An 8,035-nucleotide genomic window follows, 5' to 3' on the forward strand; every position below is an offset into this window, starting at 1 on the left:
TATATATATATGCACATACATAAATATATATACACATACACACAGTACATACAAGCACATGCATTATTTATCAAGATTTTTTATTATTTCAGTATCATTTTTATTCAGTAACTTTAAACTTTCACATATCAGTAATATGAATGTAGAAGCTCACTAAATGCTTAAATTAAGTACATAGAATATTTTCTATATGTTCATGGTTCTTTTGTCTCCTAAAAAAGAAAAAACTTTATAATTTATATTATTATCTATAATGGGTTGCAGTTAGGCTCTTGTGGAATTGACCTAATTTTGATTGTCTCCTGACTGTTTCATCTCATTACTCTGCTGAGAAGAATTAAACAATATACTCACATTTTTCTTTTACTTCAGATATATATTTCTCAGTTCTTAAATTCTGAAACCATTATGAGTATTTAACTATTTTTGTTTCAAAAGTCGACAGTGAATATGCCATTGTCATTAGAAAATAGGATTGGTTACTTTATGGTTTCCATAAGCTTCATAGCTCATTCATTGTTATGAAACCAAATCTCTACCTTTACCTTTCATCTCAAGTTGGTGAACTGTATATTGCTCATGTATTAGGATCAGTTATTATAGTGATACAAGTTTCATTACAAATTTGGAGATAAGTTTATGGAGACAAGCTGTAAAAAATGAGAATATTTTGAATGAATGAACATAAGTTACCTAAGAACAACTGAAGTAGAAAAAGCTGTAATATTTGCAAAAGTAATCATCTGGGTTACATCAGGATTTTGCCTTCTTAGTTGTTCAGTGGAGAATAAATGCAATTTCCCATTACTATCCCAAAATCCCTTGGAAAATTTGTACTAACTACAAGAAATGTAAGAAACACTCTACAGTGCTCTCGATACCTACAGCATGAATCAATACCTCATCATAGTATCTATATTTATAATCAGTTGGAATGGGCTATTGAGAGATATATATCGTTAACCCTGCTATCATTACACATTCTTGAATGTTGGAACAATCAAACTTTGGACTAAACATAATAATTTTTATCAAAAATCTTTCATATAATTGTATTTCATTGCTTGCATGAAACATCATACTTATAAGCTAATTAATTTGTTGAAGTTAATGTTTAATATTATTTTTAATATATTGTATTAAATAATATGATCATAGTAAAGAGGCATGTATGATTAGAGATTATGTATTTTTGGAGAAAAATTTCTGTTGTTTAGCCCCAGTTCAGTGCTGATTGCACAAGCCTTTGATCAAAAGCATTTCAAATACTGTACATTGTAAATATCCAGTGTATGTCCCTTTTCCATTTGAAGATCCAGTTGCTGTTTTGTAGTGAATCAAATATTCATGAAAATGCCCCCTTACTAGTTGATATCAGAGATTTGAAGGAAGTTTGGATGCTGACAAAATTTTCAGGAAAGAAAAGAGCAAAGAAATGAACCAGCTTTTTACTGAGACAAATGTTTAAGAGTTTCACTAAAAAGAAATGGTTTTCCATTTGTTTGGACAACCCTCTGAACTCTCTTTTTCTCTTATATCTTTCTTTTTTATCTGTTATAATGTGAGTTAGATAAGTTTGGGCCAGTTTAATATCTTTTTATTTTTTTCTATAGCTCTGCATCTGTCTTTTAATTCTTCTTGTTCTGTTTACCCAAGAAACCTCTATGAGCAATATCCTGCCGAATTTTGAGTAAGCTTCCATTGTCTTAAAAACATTAAAATCAATTTGCAGCACACTATCTCTAATACAACATGGAAGCAATAATTACCTTTGCAGTAAAAGATTAATATTGGTTGCCTATAAATTTATGTTCTGCTGTTAGTTGGCTTGGATGTCTGTTTTGACAATAACAATGACAACTTAAAACAATAATCAATCAAATTTTACCAGGGTCTCAAACTGAGCAGAAAGTAGAAAGTCAGTAATTGGCTTCCACTTTAAAAAAATGTCATGGAATGAACACAGACCTTATTTTTTGCTCATTTCTTTTTATTCTTGTCTTAGGACATTTTCATTGTGAAGCATTAGTTTATTAAGGCATCACTTCCATATGAAAGAGAACACCTGCTGCTGATGATAAACAACTTTTAACAATCATTTGTTATGTCTTTTAATATGGTTATTTATCGTATATATTTATCATGCTTTTTTTTTTAACCATTAAGTCATACATTTATAGTTTCTACTATTTGTTCTTAACCATGTCCAGAAAACTTTCATCCTGCTTATTTCAAGATTTCACTATTATTTTATAAATATGCCTACACAATTTTGTTCAAAATCTGCCTAGTGTTTAACCCTTTTGTTACTGTATACTGACACAAGCACATGCATAAATATATACATATACGTATATATGATGGACTTCTTTCAGTTTCTGTCTACCAAATCCACTCACAAGGCTTTGATTGGCCTGAAGCTATAGTAGAAGACACTTGCTTAAGATGCCATGCAGTGGGACTGAACCCAGAACCATGTGGTTGGGAAGCAAGCTTCTAACCACGCCTGCACCTACTGTAGACTCAAAGCCTGAAATTTGGGGTGCTTACATCAAAATTAGTAATTGAGGGGTACTTATTTCATCAACCCTGAAAGGATGAAAGATAAAGTCAATTGCAGCAGAATGTGAACTCAGAACATAAAAATGAGCGATATGCTGCAAAACATTTTACTTGGCATTTTTTTTTATCTTTTATTTGTTTCAGTCATTTGACTGCAGCCATGCTGGAGCACCGCCTTTAGTCAAACAAATTGACCCCAGGACAAATACTTTGTAAGCCTAGTACTTATTCTATTGGTCTCTTTTGCTGAACTGCTAGCTTACAGGGACGTAAACATACCAACATCAGTTGTTAAGCAATGGTGGGAGGCCAAACACAAACAGACAAACATATATATATATATATATATATATGTATATACGATGGGCTTCTTTCAGTTTCCATCTACCAAATCCACTCACAAGATTGGTAAGGTAGGTACTGACCACACAGCCATTCCTGCACCTACAGTCATGTAATGTTTCTGCCAGTTTGCTGCCTTAAATGATAATAATAGTAATAATAATAATAATAATCCTTTCTACTATATGCACAAAGCCTGGAATTTTGCAGAAGGGGTAAGTCGATTACATCGATCCCAGTGCTCAACTGGTACTTAATTTATCGACTCTGAAAGGGTGAAAGGCAAAGCCAATCTAAGTGGAATTTGGACTCAAAATGTAAAGACAGACAAAATGCTGTGAAGTGTGCTAACGATTCTACCAGCTCACTGCCTTATATAATAATAATAATCCTTTCTACTATAGGGACAAGACCTAGGATTTGGGGGAAGAGGGATAGTTGATTATATTGACCCCAGTGCATAACTGGTACTTATTTCATCGACCCCCCAAAAGGATGAAAAACAAAGTTGACCTTGGTATAATTTGATCTCAGAATGTAAAGATGGATGAAATGCTACTAAGCATTTTATCCAACATGCTTACAATTGTGCCAGTTTACCACTTAATAATAATAATAATAATATCCTATCATTTAGATCTTTACATGATCCATGTGTGATGTCCCATCTTTAGTTACTATACTTTATATATATCCTTAATATATCCTATTATATATGTAGTGTTATAATTCATCTTTCCAAATCTTAATATTGCGTTTTATTTATTTATTTTATTCATTTATTTGGAATGTAATTTTGGCTTTTATCTTTATTGTTCCTAAGAAACTGCCACAACTACATTTTCCATATTTGCACTGTATTTTTTTGCATGTTTATTCTTAATGTCTATTTCTATATTTTATCGTTATTATTATTACTATTATTATTTATATTTTCTCCCTGTCTTTCTTATTTATCTAGTCTTTTCCCTCCCACTTTATTTTCTTCCAACCCATCTTCTCCCCTTTGTGACATGGCTTTGCACTTCCCTGTTCTTCTCCTCCCAAACCTTGTCATCAACATAATTCCTCCCCGCAATATTTTCACTGTTACTTTTCACTTAATTAGAACAATTAATTCACACATATTACTTATTCTGTGTCATACAGTACAATGTCTTCCACTCTTCATCTTCCCACTCACTCACTCTACCACACAGTTCTTTCTCTCTGCCATTTACTCCTCTCCTTTCCATACTTTAATCTTACTTATTTACATCCCAAACTCTATTCCAATGTAGATTTTTCACTCTCCCCTTACTATCTTCTCTCTAGTCTTGTTTCCTTACTTTCTCTTTCTCTCATCTTTCCTCAGACTCTATCTTCTCATGCTCTTACATTCTACACCTTATTCTTCTTTGTCAATGGCTGACAGCTTTTTCTTCTTCCTTGGGCCTGTCCCTTAGCTCCTCCCTGCCCATCATACTCCACTTTCTAACCCTCACCCAATCTCTTACATAATATCTCTATTCTATGGTGATAATTTTTTCACAATTATTTCCTATTCTCTCCTTTACTGTTGCCATTTTTTTTCTTATTTTTTCTTGTGGTATTTGTGGGGATATTTTTATAATTTACTTTATTTTTCAACTTTTATTTCTTTCTTTATTTTGTTACGATTTGACTCTTCAATACTTTCCACAGATATATCCTTTCTTTCTAAATTACATCTGCTCTATTTTCTCTCTTTTCTGTCTTCCTGTTTTTATTTTTCTCTTATTTTTTTAATATTCCTATCTCTCCATCTTCACCTCTCTTTCTTTCTCTTTTCTTTCTCTCTCTCTCTCTCTCTCTCTCTCTCTCTCTTTCTCTTACACACACACACGTTTTCTATTTTCACGTTTTTCTCTCCTTTTCTGCAATTTGTTCTTCACCTCTTTTCCTTTCTCCCACTTCTGTCTTTCTCTTTTGTCTTTACTTCCACCCAAAGTTATTCAGGATCTTACTGTGTCTCTTCAGCTTGTTCTGCCTCTAAAGATGTCAGCAGGCCAGCCAGCTTAATACAATCTTGTCAGATTATCTCGTTTATATTATTGTTTCCCAATTGAAAGTGGCTCCCCTAAGATGTGAGTCAGCTGCCAGTGTTTACAGCACTGTCCATTGGTGACATGTCACAGCTTCCTCAGACTTAGACATGGTTCTCTCTCTCCATTTGGGAGCTATCTTTTAACCATATGGGAATAAAATATAATAATAATAATAATAATAATAATAATAATAATAATAATAATAGACAAAATGAAAATCAAAGTAAATTAATACAAAGTAAAGAAGAAAGGAAAGGTGGAAAGGTTTTTTTTTTTTTTTTTTTTTTCAGAATGGTAGTTTGTTTTTGGATGCAGTGGGTTGTTGAATAGAGGGAAGTGTGATGTTGGTGTTGGAAATCATTTTTTGGTTGCGTTCATCAGCGTGGTTTGGTGTTGACTGAGGTGTTGTAATAGTTGCAATGGAAGTAATGATTTGGGAAGTCAGAGAATGATGTGGAAATTATCAAATTGTTCCTGTGGCATTGTCATAATTGTCTTCTATTTACACATTACATATACATATAAGAGTGTGTGTGTGTGGGGGGGGGGGGTTAAATGTTATAATTGCTACAGTAATGAACCATCATGTAGATGTGGTAAAGTATATAAAACCAGTATTGTTCTCATAATACATTTTCTGCTTGTGTATGGAAGAACAGTTGTAACACTTGTATACAAAAAAACCCACTGATGTAATGATGCCTGTAATGCCACAAAATAACAATGTTATCAAGATGAATGATTGTAGTGGAGAGGGGTAGGTGGTATAAAAATATTGTATTACTCATGAATACAACAATGAATTTTACAACTTTGATTCTGGTATTTTTCTTTCTAGATTTTCTTTGCAAACCAGCTCTTTACTGTTAATTATGGTTACAACGTAGCTCTGTTTCTTTTGTTGTTGTTTTTATCTTCTGTTTCTTGTTTCTTTATAGGCCTCAAATAGTTTAATGATGATTAAAAGTGATTTCCTAATAAATTCTTTTTTCAAATCACAATAACCTATATAGCATCTGTGATTCTCAAATCATAAGGATTTATCCTTCATTTCTGTATATATTATCCTTCATTTCTATATATATATATATATATATATATACATCCTTCATTTCTATATATCCTACATTTATATATATATATATATATATATATAGCATTAAGTAGATGTTTGATAATTTGCTTTTTGAACAGAACTGTGATCTATTCCAGGTAAACCTTTTACTAGCTAGAAGAATTGAATTTAGTATATCAATCCTATGCAGTACTCAAGAGCTTCACAGTGTTGTCACGGCTTATGACAGTGTAAAGGATGCATTTGCTAATATAGTCTTAGATATTATACACCATAAGTGTAAAACGATAAAATGACCTTTGCTGGAATGCTTTTTATTATGGGTCTTCATGATCGGGGCTGATCTGGAGCATAACAGCAACAGCAACTTATGGCTATATGAAACTGGATTTGCTGATTTTGTCTTGGAACACACACAAATCAGTGATAATGACAAGATACAAAGTGCTAAGCCGTCAGTGTTGATAAGCTATTTACTTGGCTTTCCATACTTCCTTTATTGTTTCTAAGAAACGTTTTATTTTTAAATAAGGCATTTCTTTGTAATTTTCCGTTTCAGTGCAAATAGTTTTCTTTACTCACAGCAAGCTCTGTTTTTCTAAAAAGGGAAACTGATGGGTGCCATTGTTGAAATATACTTCTATTGTTGTGCTTTTACAATATAGAGTCGATAGAATGTGGGAGAGAGAGAAAATCAGCAGTTCATACCACTAGAGTGTTGTTGTTGTTGTTGTTGGCACTCCGTTGCTTACGACGTCGAGGGTTCCAGTTGATCCGATCAACGGAACAGCCTGCTCGTGAAATTAACGTGCAAGTGGCTGAGTACTCCACAAACACATGTACCCTTAACATAGTTCTCGGGGATATTCAGTGTGACACAGTGTGACAAGGCTGACCCTTTGAATTACAGGCACAACAGAAACAGGAAGAGTGAGATAAAGTTGTGGTGAAAGAGTACAGCAGGGTTCGCCACCATCCCCTGCCGGAGCCTCGTGGAGCTTTTAGGTGTTTTCGCTCAATAAACACTCACAACACCCGGTCTGGAAATCGAAACCATGATCTTATGACCGTGAGTCTGCTGCCCTAACCACTGGGCCATTGCGCCTCCACCACTAGAGTGTAATCTGACATGAAACCACAGATCCAAGAAATGAGATACAGATGGAATTCATAGGAGGGTATTTTAGAAAAAAAATACTTCTCTTGGAGGATGTATCATCATTGTAAAATTTACTCCACTCCTCCAGAAAAAGTCTATTGAGAAATTCAGATAATATCCTATGCGATTGCCATAGGATTTGCAAAAGAATTGGAATTGAAACTCATAGGAAACACCTGATCAGACAGAGCATTAAAAAAATTAGGTTTGGCTGAATGTGTATGAATAGCAAAAGTATTACCTTCATTTTAATATCCACTTACCCATGTTTATGTAGGTCAGATGAAATTCATTGAGACAGATACTCTATGACCAGATGCTCTTCTTGTTATCAACTGTTGCTTTTTCCAAGCAAGTCCTTAAAACACAAGCCATGTAATAGCAGGACATGTTCTCCTGATAAATTACAAACAACTCCCCTTGTACAATGTCTGATCAATAAGTATCCGAACTGTTGCCATGGTAATGAAGCTAAAGCATGCAAAGTGAAGCTGCTTGGCACACATTGACCATTAACTCTGCTATGCATGCGCACTAAGTTTTAACATTCTAGCTCACTTCCGCTATGTACAGTAGTGCTTGGAAGGAAGGTGTGTAGCATATGATCATTGCATTGAACACAACAGAGAAAGTTGTTGGGGTGATACCGGCTCAGAGGCTTATGCAAAGTTGCAGAAAGTGTATGGAGAGGAGTGTATGAGCCACACACAAGTGTATAAGTCGTTCAGACGTTTCCAAGGTGGCTGAAAAAATGTTGATATTGACGAATATTCTGGGAGACCTACAATCAGCAGAACTGAGAAAAACATCAAAGCTGTGGGGGGGGGGGGG

This window comes from Octopus bimaculoides, chromosome 5 (genome assembly GCF_001194135.2).
Source record: "Octopus bimaculoides isolate UCB-OBI-ISO-001 chromosome 5, ASM119413v2, whole genome shotgun sequence".
Taxonomy (NCBI): Eukaryota; Metazoa; Mollusca; class Cephalopoda; order Octopoda; family Octopodidae; genus Octopus; species Octopus bimaculoides.